The following is a 27590-nucleotide window of genomic DNA, read 5'->3' as shown; positions in this document are numbered from 1 at the left end:
CGAGAAGAACAGATAGATAGGTCAAGACAAAGTCACTTCTGTGGCTGGAGAGGAGGGGACGCCCGTTTACCAAGCCTCTCTGATTCTGCAGTTTATTTTTTAACCAGTTGTTATCTAATTGATCATGTTCTTACCTTGAGACGGATACACAGCAACCAGAAAGGATTACTGTCCTACAGCCAAGTGCAAATATTTTGAGATGGGAATGAGCCAAATGTGTTGGTGCAGGAATGACAGCTGCTGAATGGGGGACCAGAGAGCATCTGTAGGGGAATTTACACCGGCTGAGTAGCCCAAAACGAAGACCGTGCCCGGTTTCACCGTGTAGCCTGAGACGTTTCCTTACTATCCACACTCAGTGCTTTTTCTCTATTCAGGACACACGTTCCCAGCTATATTAACCTCCGACGGCTGTGCGTTTTTCTTCACATCACCGATTAACGGAGTCTTAATGGAAACGCAGAGAGCTCACATGGAGACCAAATGAGTGCGCAACGCGGCTGTGCGCCGGTTTAACGGCGTTTTACCACGCTTACAGTACCGTCCCAGGGGATCAGCGGCTGACACCGGATTGCTGTAGGTTATCAGCTGCCACCGGTCGTGTACCCGCATCGGGCTTTTAAGGCAAACTCCAAAGGAACTAAATTGAAACGCCTCGCGTGCCCCAGCACCTCTCAAGGATCCCTGCAGCGCGACCAGCGTTGCGCGTTATAAAACCAAAATAAAAGTGGATATCATTACTTATTTGGTTCGTAAATTATCTGTCCAGGAGGAGGATGATTTAACATATTATTTGCTCCAGAGCTCTTCACCTGCCTTTACAAGAGAAGGGGAGAACGGAGGAGAAACCGCCTGTACCTAACCGGCGAGGAGGAGAGAGAGGCACGCAGGTATGGCTGTCTCTTTATCTACTTTCTCATCTGTCCGATTATCGCACCATTTCATCCCTCCTCTGCTCCTTCAATCATCACATTATGCTCTTTGTGTCTTGAGACGTTTTTGAGAGATTGATTTGTAATTTTAGAAGGGGTCAAGTTGATTACAGATAGGGAGAGAGAGGGAGAGAGAAAGAGCGAGAGAGAGAGAGGAGGCAGATGGGGAGATAATGGCGCTATGGGTTTCTCTCATACGATTTAGAGATGGTCATATCCTTTCCCTAGATTAAAGACAGTAGGGACCGGGGGGTTGTAATGCATTGGAAACGTGAATAAATTGGTGTGAAACATGAGGAGATGAGACCAGATATGAGTAGATGGGATTAAAAAAAGCATGGTAGGAAAAGGGGCTGAGAGGAGTCAGAGTTTAGAGGAGAAGGGGCAATGAGGGAAGGAAGGATGATGGCAAAGCTGAGGGGAGGAGAGTGTTACAGTTGATTACATTGGGGGTTGGGGGGCAAATTGGCAAGGAGAGCAGGACTAGGGGAGCAGAGACAAGGCAAGAATTGAGACAGGGGAGACTTAAAAGGAGTTGTTAGGGGAAGAGGGTGAGGAGAGAGCTGGGGTGGAATACAGAGAAGGAAATGGGCTGGGTGAAAGGCGAGAGGGGTTCAGGAGAAAGAGAGACATAGTGGCAGGTGAGAGGGAAGGCAGCTTGAGGGGTGGGTAGAGAAATGAGAATAAACCAGGAGAAAGATGGAAACAAATGTAACAGATAGTGGGGCAGTCAGTGGGGAAAGTACCCACTGACTGTATAGAAGAGAGGGAGCATACAGGGAGAGCAGGTGCTGGCTTTTCAAATGATCCCCTAAGAAAGCTCTAACTGCCGCATGCTGGAGGCTAAGAGTAGAATACTCTCTCTATCAGTGCTGCTGTAGCTACTTCATGGTATATTGTCAAAGGGACCGCTGCGTAATGGTTGTTGCTGCACCAAGGAAAGAGAGGAGGAGAAGCCAAAAGAAGCTGCACACAGCCAACAGTTTAGTTTGCAGTGTCAGCTCATCAGCTCCTCTTTACCTGCCATTTCCTCTTCCCTAACTGCCATTTGCATTTTGATGGGGTTTTACAAAGGCTCTAAGACATCGTAAAACACATGTAAACACACATGCCAGATTAAATAAGATGTGGGGAAGGTTCTTTTGCTTGTTTCCGCCTCGAAAAGTGTTTACCTGAGGCTTAACCGAAGCCTTGTTTCGCTATTTCAATCTTTCCTGCCTACATAACATTTTGTCATTCTTTCTCGTCTGTATTGACTCATCATGTTTGAATGTGTGTTGGAACAGTGGCAGTGTTTTTGAAAGATTTCCAGTTATTAATTCCTTTCAGATCACAATCAATGTGTGAAATCCTCGTGTACAGTTAAGCATATCTTAACGGGCTGGACTTCAATGGGAAATGTTTGAACAATCATGACCTGATTTGCGCCACGACATTCACGCTCAAACTCAAATACTGACGGAGGATTGTATTGAGCTTAGAGCCTCAAACTTGGAAAATATGCCCAGAGAAGATTGCAGGCAGATTTTTTCACCAGCCAATCTAGAAATACATTTCAAACATGCTTGTGTGCAATTACTAGTTGACGTATAGTGGGCTGTAATGACTTGGGCCTTAATTCTTGAAATCATCGTGGTTACTTACATTGCTGTCACAGTGAGCTTGCCAACATGCGAGCAGTGTTCAGGGTTATAGCTCATATTCTGGATAAGCTCTTATTTGAGATTCACAGCTAATGCATCTCCATATCCTATCTATGAATACCACTATACATGGATAAACAGAATATTCTCACACTGCCATGGAAACAGAGTTTACACAGGCGGTCAAATACCTCAAGGAGACATTTTTAGGTTCAGTTATTTAATTTTTTCTCATGGCAAACAAGTGTTTTTCTCTTTTTTGTGTACATAATGATTCAAATGAAGCAATTATAAGACACACAACTTTAAACTGAGCAGTAATGTTTTTAAAACAGTGGCTCTAAGCATTGTGGGTGATGTTGCAGTAAGGTCGGATATACATTTGGGGAAAATAAAACAGTTTAACGTTTTTTTACAATATTTGCGATGTCCCACAATCCATGAAACTACTGTAATATGTATTATCAACAAGGCTGCAGAAAGTTACTGTGCCCAAGCAGAACAGTCTGGTACATAATCCCTTTTAAAAACGACAATATATTGTTTTTACCTTCAGTTGTTGTATGAATTAAACAAATGAAATGGTTGTTAAATTATTAAGTTTATAGGCGGTAGGTTGATTTAGTTGTATTTGGACTGCTGCCGGCCCAAACTACATATTTGCCGATGATAGAGTTGAATCTTTAGTCCAATCTAACTCATTGCGAGAAAGCCAATAAGCATATTTCTCAAAATGTAGAGCTATTCCTTTGAACAGCAGATGTCAGAATAGATAAGGTAAGGCCTGGATTGACCGACTCATATAACTGCGCAACCAGTTCTAAGGCAAGTCAAGGAAATGTCGACATTCCAGCTGAGAGGAAGGCCAGAGACTAATTTGACCCTGATTTCCAGTAGGAAAACAAGCTGTGAAAGCGGCGCTTCATGATCTTTCTGGTTTATTGGGATTAAATCTGAAGGTTACAGAAAACATACCAGAGGGACATGGGGCCAGAAAGTGTGAGAAAAACTGCTTTCAAACCTCCTGATCATTTTGAACTCTGAAGTCATACTGCTGTCCAATTACTCCGGTGGCTATAACTCAGATTAGCAAATCGTTCTCTTCTCCCTCCTAATTAAGTGCAGGAGAGGTGGGAGATTGATGGGAGAGGGCATGTGACAATGTGAAAAGTGAGGTTCCCTTAACACTTAACATGAGCTGAATATGCATTCATCTTTACAGTTTCTGGCAAGCAGAATGTTTGATACTGAGTTGAAGGAGGTTATTTATATTTTATAAAGCATGGAATAAAACTTGTTCATGTACATTATTAGAACATAATCTGGGACTGACTATGTTAATTAACTTGTATAATGGATTTCACAATCGTAAGCCCTGAGAGGCATAGCTTTGTGTCATGATCCCCCATCATTTCTGACTGGCTATGAAACACCTTTTAAAATGAACTTTGAACAATAAAGCTTTCTTTTGGAGGCCAGGTAAAATACCTTTCATTCTGTCAACATGAGATTGAATAATGGAGCTCGAGAGAAGTGTGAGTTATGGAGGAGTGTAAGTCTAATTGATTGATGTGTTCGTATGAGCGAGAGAGACGGAGCAGAACATAAAATGGAGCTCAATCTCAATGAGTTTCAGAAGGAGAAAGAAAATACAGTTTCGACGATGGAGTTCTGTACCCCAAATATAAGGTTTTTATTTAAAGAAATGTGATTATGCGGATGCAGTAATGACTAAATGTTTTGAGGAGTAAACAACGGAGTGATGTTGCCATGATGAAATGTGTAAAAGGATGGAAAGGCTATAAATAGACAGATAACATAAAAAGAAGATTGGAAGCCTGCAGGAAGTCAGATTAAAGAACAAAATGGAACATAGGAAGCTTTTAGGAAGACTTGCCCTTTATTCAACAAGAGGGGTCAATTAAGAACCCATTCTGTTTTGGGCTAAACTACAGAGAGAAGGGGGAGATAAGGACAGCAGGGAATAGAGGGGGAGGAAGGGTTGGTGAGCAGGAGAAGGAGGGGGAAAAGAAAAGGACAACATTATAAATGTTATTAGGGAGAGGATGTAGTAAGAAGTAAAGCAAGATGAACATATTTCATCAGGAAGCTGTAGGTGTTATGACTGTGATATGGCTGCATGCTGTTTTATAGTTGTAATGGCCAAAATATGTCATCATGATGTTCTCCACACAGCGACATGCTGTCCACTACAGTAGGGGTTTAAATGTCTACACAGTTAGAGTACGTCCGTGTGTGTGTGTGTGACGTGTGTGTGTGAATGTGTGTGGCAGCAGATGCTGGTTCAATAGCGCAATCCCACCTCACCAGGGAAGAGCGGGTGAGAGATGCTGCTGAGTTAGAGGGAGAGAGAGAGGTGAAGAAAAGGAGGAGGGATATTGCCAGGAGAAAGAGAGGAGAGAGCAGTGTGCTGAATGTCAAGCAGCATGGCATTAGACGCAGGCAGGCAGAGGGATATAACGTTGCTAAGCCAAACACAAGTCCTTTAAGTTTTCAAACTTAATGTCTGGGTTTGACAGTTTTATTATGTTATTTTTTTCTTATTGTTGCTTGTGCACATTAACATTTACAGTTTTGCTGATTTTGGACTGTGCTTTTCTAACACAGAATTGTTTTGGTTTGCTTTTGTAACAGCACCACTAATTTATGATGGCAATGTCTTTCAATAAAAAGCACATTTTAAAATGTAAACCTAAAGTCTACTATAAAATACTGGGAGGTACAGTACAGTAACCTCAAATTGTCAGGATCATTGGTGGGATCTATTTTTACCATATTTGTTATCAAATACATGGCTCCTGGATATACAGCAGTGTGCAGCAGCAATTATATGCTTTGTTTCTTACTAGTAACAAATCCAGAGAAAACGATAAGTCTTGGTTTCACCTGGTAGAGGTTAATGTATATCAACCTCTGACACATAACCCGTCATCTGCATTACTCATTTATTCTTTTGGCATCACCTTTTCCAAAGCGACTTACAAATGAGGTGCAATACAAGCCACAGTAGATCAAAGCAAAGCATTAATCACATCAAGTATTGTTTATGCTTCGCCTCAAATTCTACATTTTTAAATGATGTTGACTTGTTCATGTATGTAGCTCTATTTGTTATGTGGAGTTAAATGGACATTATATTCTGAAAGATTTGATTTGGGGGATGTTATTCATCTACAACTGCACAATAGGTAACATCAGTGATGTATGTCCCTAATTGACCTTAACAGTGAGGTGGAACAAACATGTGCCTCATTCAGTATGTGTATCTCAATCTTGGACAACCCTAAAAGTCTGCCATTAGGGAACAAACTGCTATAAATGGGAATGGAAGTAGATGATTTGATTGGCCATGACGGGTAAAAACATTAGACCAAATCCTGCCGCCCTTCCGACAATTCTCCTGAAGCCCCATCAAGTTGTCTGGTCACATCTAGGATATGAATAAAATATCGCATTTTACAACATGGTCACAGTAATAAATTAGCATATTTTATTAGCATAGTGGCCCACTGGTGCTTTCCATTATTAATATATGTTATGGGGCATGAAAAGGCTATCTTACTGTCACTGCATATTTAGGGTCTATGGTGATTTTATAGCACCACAGTAAGCACCTACGGCCCGTCCTGTTGGTTCACAGTGTAAAACTAATCCACCGAAAAATAGAAAACCTCCAAATGTAGAAATGAGTGGATACCCCTAGTTAAACACTATAACCATTACTGAAGACTTGTGCAGTTGCTTTACACTAAAAGCCATAATCTATTCTCTATTTACTGAGATGCTTTTACAGTGAGTGCAGCTTTCCAGTGTTTACAGTGCTTTTACAGCATGTCAAAAGACAGCGCAGCAGTTTGATAATAATGTTGCATAATAAATACGTTGAAACATTCTCATTTTGTTAAAAATAAAATGTCTCTCCTATAAAAGCCAAAAAAGCATATAGTCGCTGAAACAGGAAATAAATTATAATTTTCTAGCGATCAATTCAAATTAGATGATAACTTCTGTTTTTTGTTTAATAAATGGATTTCACTGAAATTAAGTAATCCATAATTTCTCTTTTACCATTTATTTTGTATTCTTGTATTAATAACTAGGGCTGTCAGTCGATTAAAATATTTAATCGCGATTAATCGCATGATTGTCCATAGTTAATCGCGATTAATCGCAAATTAATCGCACATTTTTTATCTGTTCTAAATGTACCTGAGAGGGATATCTTTCAAGTTTTTAATACTCTTATCAACATATGAGTGGACAAATATGCTTTATATGTTTGTTTATTATCATTTGAACAATGACAAATATTCTCATGAATATTAAACACAACAACCTCTGAACATTACAAATATTCACCTCAATTCAACCTGGAACCTCTCTCACACACACACACACACACAGTATTATTGTATGTGTGTGTACACTGATGAATCGTTGGAGCTATGTGCAGCTCAAGGCATAATATACTCGAATGGGAGCTGCCTGGACGCTGCAATCATGTTGCGCGTACTATCCGTGCTGAGTGTGCTGACTTTTCGTACAATGTCCCACTGTCTGGCTACCTGCATAAAGTCAAGTGCTCGGCGCAGTTGTCGGCGAAATGTCATTGAAACAGCTCCTTATATCCGTTAGCGCAGCTAGCTAGCACCAGATGCTAACAACAACAACACGTAAGGTGTGCCTCGCTCGCGCGAGTCGCGCCACACATACACACTCCCTCCCGGTCCTCCCGATGGCCAGTCCGGGCCTGCCGGTGAGCGTGGAAGTGTGGTCTGCCACAAGCGGGCGGCAGGAGCGAGGCTGTCAGCATCAGCTTGTCGATGGTATTCACTCGATGCGCTCTGAAACTACGGCGGCCAAGGACAAAAAATACACATGCGTTAATCGCGTTAAAATAATTAGTGGCGTTAATTTTTTTTTGCGTTAACGCGTTATTAACGCGTTAACTTGACAGCCCTATTAATAACACATCTTCATAATTAATGAATCACTGATTGCACGACTATATAGTCGATTTTAAAGAGTTCCTAGATAATACATTGAGAGGCTTTATCACTGGACCATTAGGTAATGATGAGTTTAATTATCTGTGCAGCTTGTTCGGAGCTAATCAGGAACTACGCACTAAGAAAATTGTCATTATTCCAATACACTAGTTAACACTCATTCATTACTAATTACTTGATCATTGGTTACTATTTCTGGGCAACCCTTAGGTCAAGTGATACGTCAGTATAGTTTAAACTTTATTGATCAATTCCCTGATTTTAAGTTATACAGTTGCTTATTATTTCTGTTTGTATCCATGTTTGCGTATAACTGTAACCCCCTCAGTCTGTAATTGTCTTGGTCTAGGCCTAGGGTGACAGAGCAGACCTGACAAGCGAACCCAGATAGTGAGTGGAGATAGATTGAAGAGGAGTGTTTGCTCTCTTCTCTATCTCTCCTCATCTATTACTCGTTTCTGACAGAAGCATCTCGGCATGATGGATGGATGCCTCTCTCTTTCTCTATCCACCTCTCACTCTGTTCACAGTTTTGCTCTCACTCACTTATTTTTCTCCACTTGGTTTCTCTTCATCTTCCCGTCACTTGCTCCATCCATTTTCAGTAATTTTTCTATGTTATGTGACGATAATTCATTTATCATTTGTCACATTTTCCTTTCTCTATCAGGTGTTCTCTTTACTTATTTCGATAGCATGTTCACAGTGAAGGTAGTATGTGTTTCAATGATAGTGTCTGTGTTATAAAGATCTGCACAAACCCAGAGTTTTAAATGACTGGGTCATCTCTCATTCTATTTGTGTTGCCATTTATCAGTCTGCTGTGTCTTACAGGCATGAGTCTCTGCTAACTGTGCATGCACTCAATTCTCCATATTTAATCCTGCAGGCATAGTAGGTTGACTTTTCAATTGAAAGTAAACATGAAAAAGTGTTCAGTACCCATGGCCCAAAAACAAAACCTACATTAAAAATAGAACATCTGCACTTTGGAAGATATATTAGAATAGTGAGATTCTAAGAAACAGTCAGCATAGTTTTTAGAGTCGGTTTCTTGTATATTTTTTATTGTCCTATGTTGGAATTATTAAGTTAAATGAACAATGCACAACAAAATGTAAGAAGGGTTGAGTTAACCTACAGTAAGAGATCATCAGATTTTGATATGTAAATGTAAAGATTAGTACAGTGCCATCTAATTATTATTGACAAAGCCAACAGGGCTTGGATGGTATTAAGACAGCTTATTTTTATCCCCAACTTTATTAATATAACATGCATATGGTGTCTCTGGCAAATAGCAGTATTTAATACCGGCAAAGTGTCTCTGAAATGTTACCCAAGACAAAATAGTTATCCCAGTGAAGCTTTGGTGGCTCACTTACTCTGTGCACTCAGTGTTGATGTCTTTAATCAAAACTGCTGCTTTTAATTTGTTTTAATACATGGTGTGATTTACTCACATGCATCACTTAGTGTTAAGAACAGATTCCAGTCGCCCGTGCTCAACTTAGGACCAACAGCTAATAGCTTGGTCGAGTGGGCCAAAACATTTGGTACTGTAGGCACATTTTGGCATTTGTTTGTTTTGTGTTGCATGCATTAATGTTTAAGTGCATACTGGTATATGTTAAGCTATGGTGAATTTGTGTTGGTCTTGAAACAGTTTTGACAACTGCCATTTTATCTAATACATTTAAAGGGGACCTATCATGCAAAATGCACTTTTGTACGTCTTTTATACATGAATATGTGTCCCCGGTGTGTCAGGGAACTCACCAAGTGTCAGAAAACACAACCCTCTCTCTTTTCCTCCATACCCAAATCTCTAAAGACGGGGCTGCAACAGAGCTGATACAGATTTGAAATTGTTCTGACGTCAGAAACGGGGTGCTCCGCCTATATGGGGGGTTGGGCCACGGCCACGGCCATTGCCGCTCGAAAGCGCTGGAGACGCTGTAGTACATATGCCAGGCCTGTAAGTGGCGCTGTAGTCGGCCACAAAAGCAGCAAAGAAGACTTCTCACAGAATCAGCCCTTGCAAAAACAGGGCTGGAAAAGAGCAAATAGAGCGAAATGAGGCATGGCTAAAATGCATGATCTGTTTGGTATTTTGAAAAAAAAACTTCACAGACATGTTTTATATAGGTATGGCCCTACATATATATATATATAGGTCCACTTTAATATTACTCACAGTCACAGCCAATTATACACCTAGATTAATTATTGCATATGCATATGCTTAGCCAGTAAGGGGAACTTGAGTAAGGAATATTTTGTTAACTGTTAATTGTGTTAAGTAAAACAAGGTTGCCCTATAAAACTCTTCCTTCTAACAATCAAATGAGTACTGCATATAAGTAACACTCTGTCTTGCTGTTTGAATGTAATGCACTTTTTTAGAACTGCTTATTGTACAAATGCACACAGGGCTCTTGGGGCTCTGAGATGCTTTAATAGTAGACTTGATCAGTGCACACTGCAAACAGAATTACAAGTGAACACACATTCAATGAATGAACAGAGCCCAGCTCTTATAGAAGACTTCCTAAGCACTTAAAAGCCTTCCCAATCGTCTTGATCTTACCGTCACAGAAAATGTACCGTTACTTACAATGTCATGTGCGCTCCTTAGAGTACTGTCTGATGTGTTAAGGGCAACGGGTGAGAGTGTGTGTCCCTGAACTAATTTGTAGCTACACCTTCACAGAATTACAAGTAATGAATTCCAACCTTGTCATAGGTTTTGAAAACAGCTGCTGAAGGGACAGTCAGGCCTTCATCCTTGATGCAGCACGCTCAGCAGTGCACCAAATGAGTGTTTATTAGCACAGGCTCACAGCACAGACCCAGCTGGGTTGAAATGGTCCACTTGACACACTATGAGTCTGATAGTCTGCAAGATAGTAGGGAGAAATAATTAGACTTGAGAGGGCAATCTACCGTAGACAATGGCGTTCTTCAGGAAGTAGCAGTTAGGTTCTTAAAGTTTAGCAATAGGAGCAGTGTGTGCAGCAGACGGTTGGAAACCAAGTATATAATAGTTTATAACTGTTATTTAACATTGATTCTTATCTGGACCCCTAGCTGTAATATATATATATCTGATTTACGTGGTTTTGCTTTGAATTGTCTACACAACGCTGGGGTTCTGCAACTGGACATCGTAGTATAGTCATTGTATCAATCACATTTTCCTCATGACACACTGGGAACATTATCTCACTGCAGCTGTCTGTTAAGCTTGTCAGCGGTTTAGCACAGTGTAATCATCAGAAATTGTAAATGAAGCTTGCTCTCAGAGACACAGTACTCTTTAAGTGGCTGGGGCACTTGTACTATTAAACTATGATCTGCAGTGGAAAAACCCACTGTTATATGTTTTCAGTCAATTAAGCTTTAATCAACAGTCTCTTTTTTGCATAATTTCACAGTAAGTAAGAGAGAAAACAACACATTTTATTTCATGTGTGAATAATATTGGCATAACTACAGTTTAAATCTATAATATCATTTTTCATTAACAATATTATAACAATGTTGGGAAACTCTGTCATCTGACATTGAAAATCTGGCTGAAAGATAGGAAATTATTTATTCCCTTCTACATCTATTGCAACTTTCTAGTTTTGCTTCAGTTCTTGAAAAAAAGCCCTGGGGTACAGACATCTTCACGTCAGTATGGGGGGCTGGGAGCCTTAACAAAAGCAGAATATGGGTTATATTTTCTTTTCATATGGATGTAAGGCTTGCAGTGTGGAGGCTCACTCTGCATGAGTTTAGCACACAGTGCATAGGACATGTGCAAAAAGGAACACACACACACACACACACACACACACACACACACACACACACACACACACACACACACACACACACACACACACACACACACACACACACACACACACACACACACACACACACACACGAATGCATTCGTTATTCTCTTACAAACAGTTTGAGCACATGTGCAAGTTTTCACTCATACTCTAATATTAAAGGTCTCTGTCACACACGCATACACACTAATTATGTTCTGCTCTACAGGCGCCTGTGAGGCTCCTGATGCATATTTTATGATGGTTTGATTGACATTGGAGATGGTTGTGTCTGTATGTGAGGGAGACCAAACAGCAAGTCATGGAGAAGAGAGCCTATAAAGCTGTTCTACCAAATATTTGTCTTGCCTGTTAAACATTTCTAGTAAAGTGTGAACACAAGACAATAATGTAATAATTGTGTAGGTTTTTTCTGTTATCTTTCATTCAATAACTGCTTCTGCTTTGAAAGTTACATGTGGCAAATATTCATATACATTGTTTAATGCAGTTAAATTGGTCATTTAGACAGGTAGTGAAACGTTTTTTTTTTTTAAAGGGAGCATTTACTGCAACAGTGTTCCCATACTTAGATTTTACATTTTTACATAGTAATAGCTGGGCAACATAAACAAAATAATTGTTGATATATTTTATCGTAAGTTCTTAGTAATATTATGTTGTGAATCAAAGCTATTGGAGGTTGCAAAAAAACAAAACAAGAACCAAAAACAGCATTTTGTATCCATCTAATGTGATATAGTACCTTGAAGTATGTCAGTTGAGGATTGAACAAACAGATAAAGTGAATATGTATTACATATTTTTTCATATGGTTGATCTCAAAGTAACAAGTCAATGAAAAAGATCTTGGCAATGATAAACCACAGCGAGGATCATCAACTGGTTCGCTGGACAGTTTAGGCTGGATGAGGGCAGACATCTGGCTGGGGTCTCCCACTCAGCCTTCTCTCTTTTATATAGCTCTTTAAAACTGGGAGCTATTTGCCACTGGTGTACCAAGCAGTCCACAAATCATGTTAGAGTGATGCACAAATTACTCAAAACAGCCATAGGGAAGGATGTAATGACCAAGATGGCCGCCATTAAAAGCTGCAGCCTCCAAACAAACCCTGATTGGTCTGATTTGTGTGGATTTCACCACTTTAGGGCTCAGGTTCGGTGTTGGTTCAAAAGAATTGTTTGTATTAACTGCACCCACAGGACATTTAGAGCTTCAATTTAATGGCGTCCAGCTTTCACTGGCTTGACTCTATGTGTTTGTGTGGCAGCTGTACAGATCCAGCTGTTGTGCTTTGCTGCCAACTCATTGAGCTGGCAGCTGTTAAAATATAGTTGTAGTGTGTATAGTTTCCATGCCATCCTATAATAATCCTGTGAAAATGTCAAGCCTTTTGGCTCACAGATTCCGCAGATTCATCCCTGACATTTATTATTGCTGTTGGGTACACCTTGCTAGTCCGTTTTTGTGGTTGTCATGAGGACTGTGGCGATAATGAGTCCCTGTAATGATAATTGTTGTCTCAGAAATAATGATTTAATTGGCTTTTCCCCCCAAGGAGAGTGAGTAATGAACTGAGAATATTATATAACAAATAAATAGGTCACAATATCAGAAAACAAAGTGTTGTTTGGAGAAGTTGTATCAGGCTTCAAGTCTAATGTTTCTCGTTACATTTGATAATATATCAGAACGTAAAGCAGAGTTGCATGCACACATTTACGGACACAGAGAGACAGGTAACATAAGTGTGAGGAATAAAGATGAAAGCTCCTACAAAAACATGTATTTTTATATTTCTAGTTAATTCTTTAAGCTACGTGTTTTTTTCGAACACACGCAGTTAATATCAAAATGTGTATCACACGTGTTGAAGCAGGTCATGCATTGATAGCAAATGGCCCTCATATTACAATGAGACCAAATCATCAAAAGAGCTTATGCAAATATTCATAAGTAATTATGATATTTGACATTTATTCTCCGTGGAATTTTACATCAAGTTACATATACATCAGTTTGAAGTCTGATAAGAAAATGACACAATTCTGCATCACCTATTGTTAAGAAAATATCCCTCGTCACCGGCTTGATCTTCAATATCAGAATACATGTATTTATTATCCTTGCAAGAATGGAAGTAGTCATCACATACAGAGCTGCGTGGGACAAATAGTTCCCCGAATAGTGTCCTTGACATGCTTATATACAAGAGAGTGTTACAGTCACAAGATGCAGACTACCGGGTCAAAGCAGTATTCTGGCATTAGTTCAGATTAGCTAAGGCCTGCGTAAGCAATAAACATGACAGTCATAGGCCTGTCTCTCTACAGTCATATGTCTATCTCCTTAGGGGCTGTGTCATCATGTTAATCGTAGGAACATAGCTATCGTATGTGGGAGGCTGTGGCTCAGTGGGTAGTGCGCTGAACTTCGAATCAGGGGGTTGCAAGTTTGAGTCCCACTGCAGTCAGCATGTCGGCAAGACACTTCGCCCCAAATTGCTCCTGGGGGGATTGCCCACAGTACTGAATGTATGTAAGTCGCTTTGGATGAAAGCCTCTAACAAGTGAAATGTAATGTAAATCAAATCAAGTGTTATTTATAGAGCACATTTAAAAACACTTTACTACAATAACAAATAAAGACAATAATTTACAACAGGAATATAAAAACAAAACACAGGGAAATGTCAGGTGTCATACTGAGCATTGACTAGAAGGCCAGAGAGAAGAAGTGTGTCTTCAGTGATGATTTAAAAATCCCTAGCTGCTGCGAAGGCTCGGTCCCTAAAACACAGTTTCTCATGAGCGTCATCTATGTAATCATACATCTGGTTACATACTGTACACAGTTACAGTTAGACATTTGTTATCATGTGCTACTCTGATATTCAAAGAGTACATTCAGTATTTTCCCAACACCTATCTTTTCAACATCCATTGTATATCTCAAGCAAAACATGACAAGTTTTGTATATAAAGTTGTTCCTCTAAGCATACTGAGAAAATTGCATACAACACAGCTTCGGGCACATTCTGAATTTATTTTTCTGACAAAATGCAAGTAGCTGTTGATATTTGTTAACTGCTGCCATCCATTAGCAGCCTGTTAGGACTGCAACTCAGAAAAATCGAGATTGGTGTTGGCCTTGTGTAAGCACTTTTCTAATGGTAAACAGTGTTTTATAATTTATTAAGCCAGTCATATACAGTCCGCATTCCTCAGTGATCACAAGTGTGCTTTTCTTGATGTGGCCTCATGAGGACATCAAAGGATGAATCAATACAATTCACTGTCAGCCTTTGATAATAAATCTGTATGAATCTCAGTTGTAAACTATTTAAAACATGATGAATATGTCTCATTGCATGTGACACTATTCATTTTTCTGCATGTTCTTCTCTAATGAACGCTGCATGTGATAAAAATAGATTCCTGTGCATAACATGTCTGGGATCTGTGGATTTACACTTCCATTACACCTTCGTCAGGTTCACATAGGATTAAGACTTCTGCTATTAATACAAATTACATGATATAACCGGGTTATACATATCCCAATGTGAACGGGTCTTTTTTCATGGATTTAAATACTATCTTTAAGATGTCTTGGTTTAATTATACAGCTCCCTGATTTCAGTGAGAAATCACACACATATCGTCCACTGGGGGCTGCTTTGTTTGGATGTTTGTTAAAAAAGCAATACAACATACTCTCTTAAGGTTTTATTTACTGGCTGAAGAAACATGTTGGAAATGTAAGATAGCCAGCAATATATCGCATTTCTATCTACAGCTACGGATTCTGCTCTTTAGCAGGTTTAAATTAAGTAAGTCCTGCATTGCAACCAATCAAAAAAATATCCAATGGCAACCTTCAAACATGGCAAAGGTCATTATTCACGTATCTTTAAGTGGTCCAACACACACTGTAATATGGAAGTCATGAAATGCACACATGCACACTCCTTTTCTCTTCTACTCCAGTGCACACAATTGGCACCTTTTTTTGGTTTCCTTTCCTTTGTTGGTACGCAATTGTAATGATGGAATTTGAATTAAAACCACCATAAGTAATTAGAATGAAGATGAATATGGGACCGATCGGAAATGGGTTTTGATGTGATGAAATAATTAAGGACAATAACTTTAACTGACTTAATTGTAATGGTCTATTGTTAACAACAGTTAAATCATTGGATTTGGTGGGGGTTGTCATTGATGAGCTCACACTTTACTCAAATAGCTCAAGGGCAGTCTGAATACAGAGAAGTTCTTCTTTTTCATGAATATTGTGATGTTTAAGCTCAGATTTAAAGGTTATTAACATTGTAATTTTGCCTGACAGTCCCTTCTGGTGTGTGTTGGATCTTTGAAGAATATTGTTCTGACATCCTCTTCATGATGTTTTTACTGGTGCTGTGTCCCCAGTGTTTTGAGTTGTCACAGATATTTATTGTAACTTTGAACCAAAGTTTACATATTTTATTTTCTTCCTCTTGAATTTCTCTTCATGGACACAAAATATTAGCATTTGAACAAGGCATCGGTACACATAATCCTGTTTACCCTTCACTTCCTGTCTATTTCAGTAAACATTGAATTCAACTAGGGATACATCATTGATTGAGCAAAATATAATGTGCAAAGTAAGTGCTGAAGAGATCTTTTTCATTTTCCTGTTTTTACTGGAGTATGTTTTCTTTAAGTAAGAAACATTAATTTGTATCTCCAATCTGTTATCTAAAGAATTTTGAGGCATTTAACTTTCAAATTGTTCTCTCGACTAATCTCTAACTGTATATAGTTTTTTAGGCCTATATTAAGCCTTGTTTACATACACTCTGATTTATATCATGAGACATTTGGATAGTGGACTAACCTGACTTGCCAGATGGTTTGTTACACAGAACCATCGGAGAAAACTATTTGGAAAAGGGTAGGCACAAAAAAGTCTTGGCAGGGAATTAGGTGAATCACCATGAATCACCTTCTATCACAAGCTGACTTCAACCAATCAGATACACGTTGGTGGCAGCATAAATGTATCTCTTTGCCACCTTAACATCGATTGGCCGCAGTATAAATGCATTACTTGAATACAGATAAGATGGATTTTTCATGTTGTCTTTTGATATCAAAATTCAGCTGAAGTCCAAGGTAAATAGCACACATCACTGTACATGTATTTTCTTTTAACAATATTTTACCTGCAAACACATTTGGGATTGCGTTTTTAACCCTATTTAGTTTGTGTTTCTGTGTTCTTGTGTTAAAATTGAAGTGAAGTCCAAGATTTTGCTTCAGGTAAGACATTAGAAAAATAAACAGACCAATGTGGAGTTGAGGGAAAGGTTTATCTCCAGCACCAGATGATGATTATTTTATAGCAGTAAAAAGATAAAGTGATGTTCAGTAGACTATCAATGAGTTGGCAATGGTATGTGTGTGCTTTGTGCAAAGGATCACACATGGTGGATGCATCTACTGACTGCCGGCACAAAGCAAATGATTCATAATCCCTACTGTTATCATCACATATATTATTAATAAGACAACTTGTAATCTTCCAGGTACGTTGACAGTTGTTTATAATGTGTAATTAATTATCTGGAGTCTACACTTTTAAGATAATGCTTTGTTTAATTATGAAATGAGTAATAGACTTTCATTCATGAGCTAATCAGTGTTAATCAGCAGAAGATAATTAAATGTTAAACCTTCTGAAGTGACCACTAGCTTGATAAAAAAAAATCTGTATTAAACATTTTAGCTTTCAAGCGTTGGTCTTGCTCTAAAAAACACCATTGATCAATACTGAAATACTGATTAATACTTCCATTTCTTTACTAACGCTATCCATTTATATTAGAACTTAACAAAACGTTATTGATAGGAATATTTGCATCTACTTTAAACACAATGGGGCTATCTATGTACTACAACTTAATCATTTCAAAAAGATACACAATGCATGAAAAAAAATCAAAGCTCAGAGGTTACTTCAGATTCTGTGTATTTGTTATCTGTCGAAATGGTGACATTTCACGTGAGTTTTTACCATGCCTTGTCAACCCCGGCTGACATCTTAATGGAAATCCCTAAAGCTACAGTCATTTGGTAAAGAACAGTATATTTCCAGCGTATGTATCGTGCATCAATCATTAGATAACAAATGTGCCAAATTAAGAAAAGCACAAAGGGTTCACCACAAAAAAAACAGCCCCGTAACAGATGTGATATGCCTCAGGAACCCTTACATCAATTAAATTAAGTCCAGACTAAATGAATAGGTTGATGAATAACAGAGGAAATGTAGAAAACCTATTTCCAATTCAGGTATTGCATTTCAGCATGTTGAGGTCTGCTTGTCTTCTTATTTAGCGTTGCTGACAGTGCAATACACACAGAGTCATTTGTCATTGTGCTTTGTGTTTTTGTGTGTGTGCAAGCTCATGCAAGGAAATGTAAAGGATTGTTCACATATACACTAGTTTGTGTGTGTGTGTGTGTGTGTGTGTGTGTGTGTGTTTGTGTTTGTGTTTGTGTTTGTGTGTGTGTGTGTGTGTGTGTGTGTGTGTGTGTGTGTGTGTGTGTGTGTGTGTGTGTGTGTGTGTGTGTGTGGTCCTCTAAATGTAGCTGTGTGTAAGAGCAAGCAATTTATAGATTGATAATCAGTGCAGCTTGTAATTTACCAATTGATCCCCATCAACTCCCATTATTATACTGGAAAGGCCTGCACTGTCTCTCTACTTGTATTCACATAATTGTCAGTCTTTCTCTTTCACTCACAGACACTTATTTTCACTCATTGTCTAAGTGTCTCTCCCCGTTTTTGTCTCTTTAGCACATGCACATTCACAGACTCTCTCCTCTTGTTAGAAAAAGGGAACATCAATACTGGGGTTTTGAAACCTTTTTTGCACCTTAAAAGAAAATCAATTATAGTCAGTGACTGGCATGTCAATGTCTGCAGCTGTGACATGTTTTTCAGATGTCCAGAGCTTTGCAAGTATGTCCATCTCCTTGACTGATCGTGTGTCTTAAATGTCTCTCAGATATAGTAAACAAAAAAAAAACCTTTTCATGCTCAGGTCAGTGGTAATTTTTTGCTACGTAAGTCAAACACCTGCGACTGTGTGATCACAGAAGCATTCATTTATGATCTAAACTCTTTACCTTTCAAATACTGCCTGTGCTGCAGCACTTTTTAAACCCTCTGTTCTTAAAACAAGAGCCCAGTCTGCTCTGATTGGTTAGCTGAGGAATTTAAATGTTATGGTTGAAACATCTTTATACTGTATGCTGCTACCATTTTCAGAATAGCCCAAGATGTATTATAATTAAAATCCAGGAAGTCGTCTCCTTGTGCTTTTGTGTTCTGCTGTGAAACGATAATGGCTTTTGTTCTTAATTTTGGCATCATGGTACTAGAAAGGCTCTTATCTCTGACTGTTGCCAATAAGACTAAAAACCTGCATTATTTTTAGCTTTGCTGAAAATGGTTTTGAATGTCATTACTCAACAGAAGCTTTTGTGTTGGCCCCAAACCCCAAAGCTAATTTTCTTTAGGAACAAATTACTCAGGGCAAAGTGTTTTTCCTTGTCTCTCCAAGTTGTAAGATATTTTGAGTGGCCTGAGGTATACTAAAACGTGTCCTAATTCACAACTAGAGGTGCAGAGACCTGTGCAAAACAATGCAAACAGCTTTTTATTAATCTTTATTTTTAATGAACACATTGACTGCATTTTAGTGCATTAGAAGGAGTACATCAAGGCTTGATTGAAGGTAGAAACAGATAGTCAGTTAATTATTTGCTTTATTTGTTGGCAGCTATTCATACAATAATGAATTACTATTAAGTGCCTGAAATGCTACAATGTCTTTGTAATTTAGGATGGGTGAACACATATTTTGCATGTCAGGAAAGTAAGTGTAAAAACATATATCATGTCAAGATGATGAAACATTTTGCCCATGAAAGATGTGTTCAATTAATAACTTATAAACATCCTAATGTCTGTACATATCAATTGTAGTAGAATCAAGATGAAACACGATGATCAGAAATAATGAAATACTTTGTGGAAATTCAGGAAAATGCTAAACAATGTTAAAAATGTGTCCATCAACATGAAATGCTCCGGACTATTTCTAAATATTTAATTTTCTTTCTTGTTGAAATGTCCATTTGACCTTATTGTGTTCAAAAGGTTGGAAGGAAAACCATCGGAAAAGTTGGAGGTATAGACATGAGAGACGATATTACATTTTCCGAGAAACAAGGGATGATAAACTGCAGAACAAGGTGCAAGATAAACCTACTTGTTCTCATTATGAGGCTTCCATTCTTTTAAACAAAGACACTGTCTTTGTACAACTTGCTCACATGACAACTGAACAGAACACAATGGCCTTAACACCAAGGGAGTTACTTTTTCATTACTCTGTACCCTCCTTTCTTGCCTCCTCTTTACTTCCTCTCCTCTGATCTAATCCCGCCATCTCCTCTTCTTGCTAAACTCCTATCCTCTTGCTCTCCTCCTTGGTTCCAGGTCGCCATGGTGACTCAGCTTCTCCCCGGCCAGCGAACAGAATCCCAATCAGACTCGATGCCCTCACACATGAGCGCCAAGCACCAGCATGGCGGTGCCGGTAGGCCTGATGAGAGTAATGACAGATTAATGAGTGTCTATCGGCCACAGCTGACCTCTCCTTGGGCAGCTCATAAACAACTCATCTCTCTCCTCCTTCTTTCTTCTATTTCTGTTCTTGTCCTTCGGTCTTGTTCGTTCTTTGTCTTTTTTCCTCACTCTTGTCTTCATTTCTTTTGTCTCCTATAGTTGGTAGTAATTGGGTCTGTACAATACATTTGAGTGGTGCTGCTGTGATATTTTATTGGTCATAGTCTAGCTCACCTTAGGCTAACCATCTACACTCTTAGGATGCTAAAAGGCACTTTGCTTTGAGCCGGCTGCTGGACAGAGACAGATTATGCTACATTACAAATCTTTGAGGTCTTTGGATGCTGCTGTGGCACTACAATCATGCACCATAGCCGAGCTGTCAGTGATGATGCTTTGGTACATTTTCTACTGGATACCGAAACAAGGATGATAGACACTATTTAAAGGTCCCATGACATGGCCATTTCTACTGATCATAATTCCATTGTTGAGGTGTACTAGAATAGATTTACATTGTTCAATGTTCCAAAATCACATTGCTTTCATAGTATAGTATGTGTATTCACTCTCTGTCCTAAACGGCTTGTTGGATCTCCTGCCCCCCCCCTCCCTATGAGCCCACTGTGCTCTGATTGGTCAGCTCGCCCACTCTGTTCTGATGAGTCCACCACCGTTACAGCGGAACATCAGTGATCACTGATTATGTGTTACAATGGCGTTGGCAACCAGAAAATGACACCAGTAATGACAAACAGATGAGAATGCTGCGTGGTGTCTGGGTGCCGTGTTGGCGGGACGTTGCGGGGCTCGCTGCTGCGCCCTTTGAGGCTCGCGGAGCGGACAGTGTGAGCTGACTTACTGGTGTTGTTTCCTGGTTGCTGTGTGGGGTCAGCGAGACACCGCGAAACTCAGCCTGAACTCAGCCTGAACTCAGCCTGAGCACACACACACACACACACACACACACACACACACACACACACACACACACACACACACACACACACACACACACACACACACACACACACACACACACACACACACACACACACACACACACACACACACACACACACACACACACACACACACACACACACACTCACAGCCGAAGTGAAAACAATAAGTGTGGCTTAATATGGAGTAAGAAAAAGGTTGATAAACCCTGTGAGAATGGGTCTGCTGAGAGCATTTCTCCGCGATCCCAACTCGTCTATTACCAACGTTCAGGGAGCTCTATGCAAGTCACTGGGACTCCCTGATAGTTGAACATTTACGCTAAAGGGCCCCCACTGCGTTTGATAGTGACGCCAAGGGACGCCGTTACGTCACTATACCCGTTACTCGTTACGTCACTATACCCGTTACTCGTTACGTCACTATACCCGTTACGTCACTATACCCGTTACGTCACTATACCCGTTACCCGTTACGTCACTATACCCGTTACGTCACTATACCCGTTACGTCACTATACCCGTTATGTCACAATACCCGTTACGTCACAATACCCGTTACGTCACTATACACGTTACATCACTATACCCAGGAAGAAAAAAATGGAAAAAGAAAAATCTCCAACGAGGCGTTCTGGGGCAGCATAGACAGGTATTTTCTGTGTTAGAGTTTTACTCCCTACAGGGTGTACTTTGAGGGTTTGTGACTTTGCAGACCGTTTACATGCATAGAAACCTTCATAACACACAAGGGGACGGGTAATAACCGGAAAAGCATGACATGGGACCTTTAATAAAAGGTGAATTTAATGCGGCAACCAATCTCGGCAGCTATCACAAGTTTAACGTCTGATTAATTCATTCCTCTTATGCAAATCAAGTCTGTAACAATTGGTTTTTCAATTAAGAATACCAGGGGCACAGCCGTAACCTCATGTGGTGAAGCACTGCTAACAATTGAACAGACTGGAGAGCAGCCTGTGATCTCCAGCTGGAGCCGAGCGAAAGGCCAAGTGATGAAGGGCTCACATAATATTGCCAGGCTGAGTTTTTTTTAGCAAGGCACATCTTGTTCTAAAGTTAATTTAGACTTAGAAAAGAACATACTTATAATTATTAATAATACATAATTAGCATTTTAAAGTATGCCTTAATTGATTAGACTGACATTTAAACACCCTTTCATTTATTTCCTAGTACAATACTTATTGCCTGGTGTGTCTGTGAATTAATGAAACCACCTCACTAACGTAAAAAAAAGGCCTAAACTCGACAGCTAGCAAGTCAGCAATGAACCCAAGAGTACAGCAAAGGCATGGATTTGCAGTGATGAAACAATGACAAGCAGCATCAAGACTTCCCCAAAGAATATGTCCATGTACAGACCGTTGAATTTAAAAGCCTCGAACAACAATATTTTAATATGCTGCTACATGACTACTGTATGCCACAAAATGTACAAATGTTAATCTTACAGTATACATTATAGCCATTCTGTTTATTAGTCTTTGTCATGATCAAACATTTTTAACCTCAAGAAACACCGCATTGTGTTAAAAACAAACTGCCAAAATTGCAATTCATGTGTTATTGAAAAGGCTACCTGGTGATTGGGCACCACATTTCTTACTTTTAAGGGGAACCAACCAAATGATGTCAGTACTGTCAAGTATCAACTCAACTTCAATCAAAGAGGTACTTTGGTAACTGAGAGTATTTAGTTTGATTAAAGATTCAAGAGAGAGCAAGACTAGGGTCCCTATGCAGCTTGTTAAAGTCACAAATAGTCACGGCAATGGCGACCTGAAAGCAGTTTGACTAAAGGCCCCTACACACCAATCTGACACCAAAGAACACGTCCCGACGGACCCGACTGTTGTGTCGCCTCACGTCTCCTGCGTCTTGGCCAACAGTCGCACTGGAACACACCGCAAAGACTTCAGCCGACGGCCAAGAAGCTCGTACGAACTGCGCATGCGTGAGTGGCAATAACTCTCCTTACCAGCAGGCGGCGGTAGTGTGTATTCGTCATTCAAAAGAGGCAAAAATCGGAAGACAGACTGCGTGATACACAGAGAGAAGAAGAACAGACTGCGTGATATAAACAAACAACAAATATCGTGTGCGTTCCATTTTCACTCTACAGCGAGAAGCTCATGGGGCTTTCCCAAACCTGTGTCGAGAGCTGGAGTTAAATGAAATCTCAGATTTGCCTTCTTAATCGTTTGTTTGGGTCCCTCACTTCCGTTTCGCTTCTCATGCACTGATTCGCTAAGCTGAACAGCCAATCAGAGTGATTTCTTTAGCTTACGGCTAGGGATGTCCCGATCACCTTTTTTTGCTCCCGATCCGATTCCGATCATTTGATTTTGACAATCTGCCGATACCGATTTTTCCCGATCCGATCTTTATGCAATGCATTAAGAGAAAAAAAAGGTAACAGATAACGGCTGATCATCCAACGAGATGAATTCAGCTATCTTGGCTGTTATTCTTTTGGCCTTTTCACTGTTCTAGGGCAGTTTCTCTTTCCTTTTAAAAGTCTCTGAAAGTGTCGGTTGTTTCAGTGCCGTTGTTACCGTTTAACTGGTGACGCGGGGGAACTCGTGACGTTCTATAAAATACATATACACATTTCGATCGCTTCTTCTGTCGTTTACATTAATCTTTTGGTATATTTGGCTGGATAGGAACACTTTGATGCACATTCAGTACCAGTGTGTGAGGTTGTGGTTGCGATGCCGATATCCGGACGCGTACCGCGAGGACTACAAAAAGACACATGAGGTGACTGGGGATGTGTGTGTTCAAAACATTGCACTCTTGAATAAATCATTTAAACCAGCTATTTTTGCCAGACTTATTACTGAATATCGTTCTTAATGTGATACCAAGTCCACCTGAGACCTGTGTACACCTTCAGACAGCCTCCAAGTGAAGCACACGTTGTTTACTCACAGTTTGAAAGCAGCGTGGAGAAGTCTTCAGCTGAGCTGTGATCCGCCCAGTTTAACTTGTGATACGACTTCTGTTCTGTGGCTATCAACCAGGGATCATGTTTAATATTAAAGACTACACACATGTATCCCTTATCAAAACGGTATTCTGCACTTTGCAGCACTTATCCAGATAAGATGTGACTGTTTACTTGGTTAACTTTCGTTATGCATCGATACAGCGACACAAACCGAATGACGAGGATACTCACATACGTTGAGAACTACAAACACATATATTCATAATTTTTACTCTGCTGTGAACATGTTTTCGTTTCTATCTTAACGTTTATGCTTTTATCTTTGTGTTATTTTGTCTTATATGTTGTATCTATTTCTGTGTAACTTGGTAATATTAATATGAATTCCTTGTTATTGTTGTCTTTCCATCTGTCGGTGATGATTATACTACATAACGAAACACATGGCCTGATTAGCATATTTTATATTTATATATAACTTAATGTGTGCACTGGAATACATTTATATGTAAAATGACCACTTATCACAACATAATGTGGGCTCGCAGGCTGATAAACTAGGATATCTGATCTCGGTGGGTCTTAATACATGAGACTTGATACAGACCTCAGTCAGTAGGCTATACTATTTAAAAGCAAATGCCTACTATAATATGTATATTATATGGCTTAAGTGTACATAAATTCGCTCGCATTATAAATGATGGTTGGCTTGCATTTTTCTGAATCTTTTAACAATGTTAATGTGTAAAAATGTAGCTGTGATGAACGAATATCTCGTAATGATTCGTGGCTACAACGCGCAGGACTAGAGTGATTTTTGCTGTTGGGACTCGGGTTTGAGTCCAGCATGAACTTTTTAGTTATTTTCATGTCGATGGACACTGAATTATATGTTTGAATAGAGGATTCATAATATTGTTTGCGGAGACCAAAATGAATGACCAAGCAGCATTTTACAGTCTAAATATCCCTACACATGCAGCAATTACATTTCTGCTGCTATCTTTGCAAAACGAGTTAACAGTCACATCTTATCTGGATAAGTGCTGCAAAGTGCAGAATACCGTTTTGATAAGGGATACATGTGTGTAGTCTTTAATATTAAACATGATCGCTGGTTGATAGCCACAGAACAGAAGTCGTGTCACAAGTTAAACTGGGCGGATCACAGCTCCACAGCTGAAGACTTCTCCACGCTGCTTTCAAACTGTGAGTAAACAACGTGTGCTTCACTTGGAGGCTGTCTGAAGGTGTACACGGGTCTCAGATGGACTTGGTATCACATTAAGAACGATATTCAGTAATAAGTGGCAAAAATAACTAAATGATTCATTCAAACGTGCAATGGTTTGAACAGACATCCCCAGTCACCTCATTGTCATTTTGTAGTCCTCGCTGTACGTTTCCGGATATCGGCATCGCAAACACAACCTCACACACTGGTACTGAATGTGCATCAAAGTGTTCCTATCCAGCCAAATATACCAAAAGATTAATGTAAACGACAGAAGAAGCGATCGAAATGTGTATATGTATTTTATAGAACGTCACAAGTTCCCCCGCGTCACCAGTTAAACGGTAACACCGTTACCTGAGTGGCCGCTGTGTACTCGTCATGTTGTTGTTGGTGTTTGTATTAGATTGGTCGTGTTGAACGTAGCTCTGTTCTTTCCACCACGCGGAACCTCCGCCTTGCAAACATTGCATCTGGCTGTTACACAGCCTTCGCTTTCAATTTTATAATACTTCCAAACTCCTGACATTTTCTCTGTCCCGACTCCTGAGGCACCAGCTGAACGTAGCCTCTCGTTAGCTTACTGCTACTATTAGACACTGCGCCCTGCCCACTCTGTTGCCAGATTTGAGAGAAATAAGCAACCAGGTCTATGAAAACAAGCCCAAAAGAAGCAACACATACATGATGTTGTGTAATTTTAAACCAAAACTAAGGCCTCAGGATGACTTTAAGACGTGAACATGGTCATTTTTGTTTTGTAACATTAAATAAAATTATTAAAAAAAATTATTAAAAAAAAAAAAAAAAAAAAAAAAAAAATCCCGATCCCCGATTTTTTTCTCCCGATTCCGATCTTTTGAAAATCACGTGATCGGCTCCGATCCCCGATCACGTGATCGGATCGGGACATCTCTACTTACGGCCTTTTACCGACAGCCTACCGATTCAACATGTTGAATGTTGTCGGCGTGGCTGAAAAGACACGACGGGGCGGGACACACCAATCTGAGTAGGGCGACAGGACGCTCATCGACGGCCAGACATCCATCGACATCTATCGACGGCCAAAATCGGCTTGGTGTGTAAGGACCTTAAGAAGACGATGCTTGCTGAAGTATTTGTAATGTGAAATGACAAGCCATGCCTAGGCAACACTTGTGCTTCATAGCAAATGATAAGAGGATATTCTATATTGTGCATTTAAACTGCTTTTATGCCTTTAGTGCAGTTAAGATAAGACACTGTTAACTTGAATTATCTGGGGCAATATCCCACAGTATTTCCCATTAAAAGCACATGGCACATTGTCTGAAAGAGACAGTGAAAACCAATTAAAGGCACAGCTGCTGAGGGTTTATGTCTGTTCTCAAGCTGTAACGTAACTCATCATTTACCTACTGTCTAGTTACAGTAGGCTCTCTACATTTATATGAAATACACATAAGCTAAGTGTAGAAAGTCCACAAAAGAAAAAGTGCGGGTGGTTTTGAGCAGCGCTTGTCCTTCACACATTACGCCTCGCTGTTCTTCCACTTGACATTGCTTTGCACCATTGTTTTGTTCCTAGTGACTCAGTCATGGCTCACTGGCTGTACCTGCAGCAAATATTGTACTCCAGAAATGTCTTAAACATCATCGAGAAATCATTGTAGGGTACAAATGGGAACTTGGAGGGTCTCAGACAATTGATTGTGTCACTCTTCGTCATGTATTGATTTTTATGTTAATATGAAAGTTGGATATTATGGTTTTAAATAATGAAATATAGCGTAGAGAAAGTGATATTGGCATCCGTGAGCAAACTCTGCCCACTGCCTCTAGTCAAGTTACATATTCAGTGGATTACTTTTTCTAAGAAATGTGTTTGTAGGTGGTTCGTTTGAAAAATAGATCTTGTTTGCACAGGGTATACCATCTGCTGTACTCTGTGAAAGATATTCCATGACAAATGTTTCCCAGTGTGGGAATATCTTTTTAAGGCCCTAACAATGAGTCAAAGATACAAAACAAATGTGTATGTACTTTTTCAATGGTATACTTGGAATTGCAACATGTTAGATTGGGCAATACACCGTGAATCCCATAAGTAATTAGAAAACATTTTGAATCTATTTATTTTAGTTTAACAAATATATATATATATATTTTTAAATGCATGGAAATGCAAAAGGGAGGGAGTAAACCAGGAAAAAAAAATATATGACCAAATGTGTTCTGTTAATGGATTTGAGATGAGATCAGAATTTCTAATCACAAAATAAATAAAAT

General features: G+C 39.5%; 1 protein-coding gene across 1 annotated transcript in view; it reads left to right on the top strand.

Annotated features, from left to right (window-relative positions):
- Positions 1 to 752: 752 nt before the first annotated feature.
- Positions 753 to 27590, top strand: part of zgc:172282 (leucine-rich repeat and fibronectin type III domain-containing protein 1-like protein) — a 154557-nt gene continuing 127719 nt past the window's right edge. Inside the window, exon 1 of the mRNA XM_034114937.1 lies at positions 753 to 890. The gene's annotated coding sequence lies outside the window, so the exon portion shown is untranslated. The remainder of the gene's footprint in view (positions 891 to 27590) is intronic.

The sequence above is a fragment of the Trematomus bernacchii genome, unplaced genomic scaffold (assembly GCF_902827165.1).
Source record: "Trematomus bernacchii unplaced genomic scaffold, fTreBer1.1, whole genome shotgun sequence".
In the NCBI taxonomy this organism is placed as follows: Eukaryota; Metazoa; Chordata; class Actinopteri; order Perciformes; family Nototheniidae; genus Trematomus; species Trematomus bernacchii.
The sequence above is the reverse complement of the archived record's forward strand: the minus strand, read 5'-3'. Positions and strand labels throughout refer to the sequence as shown.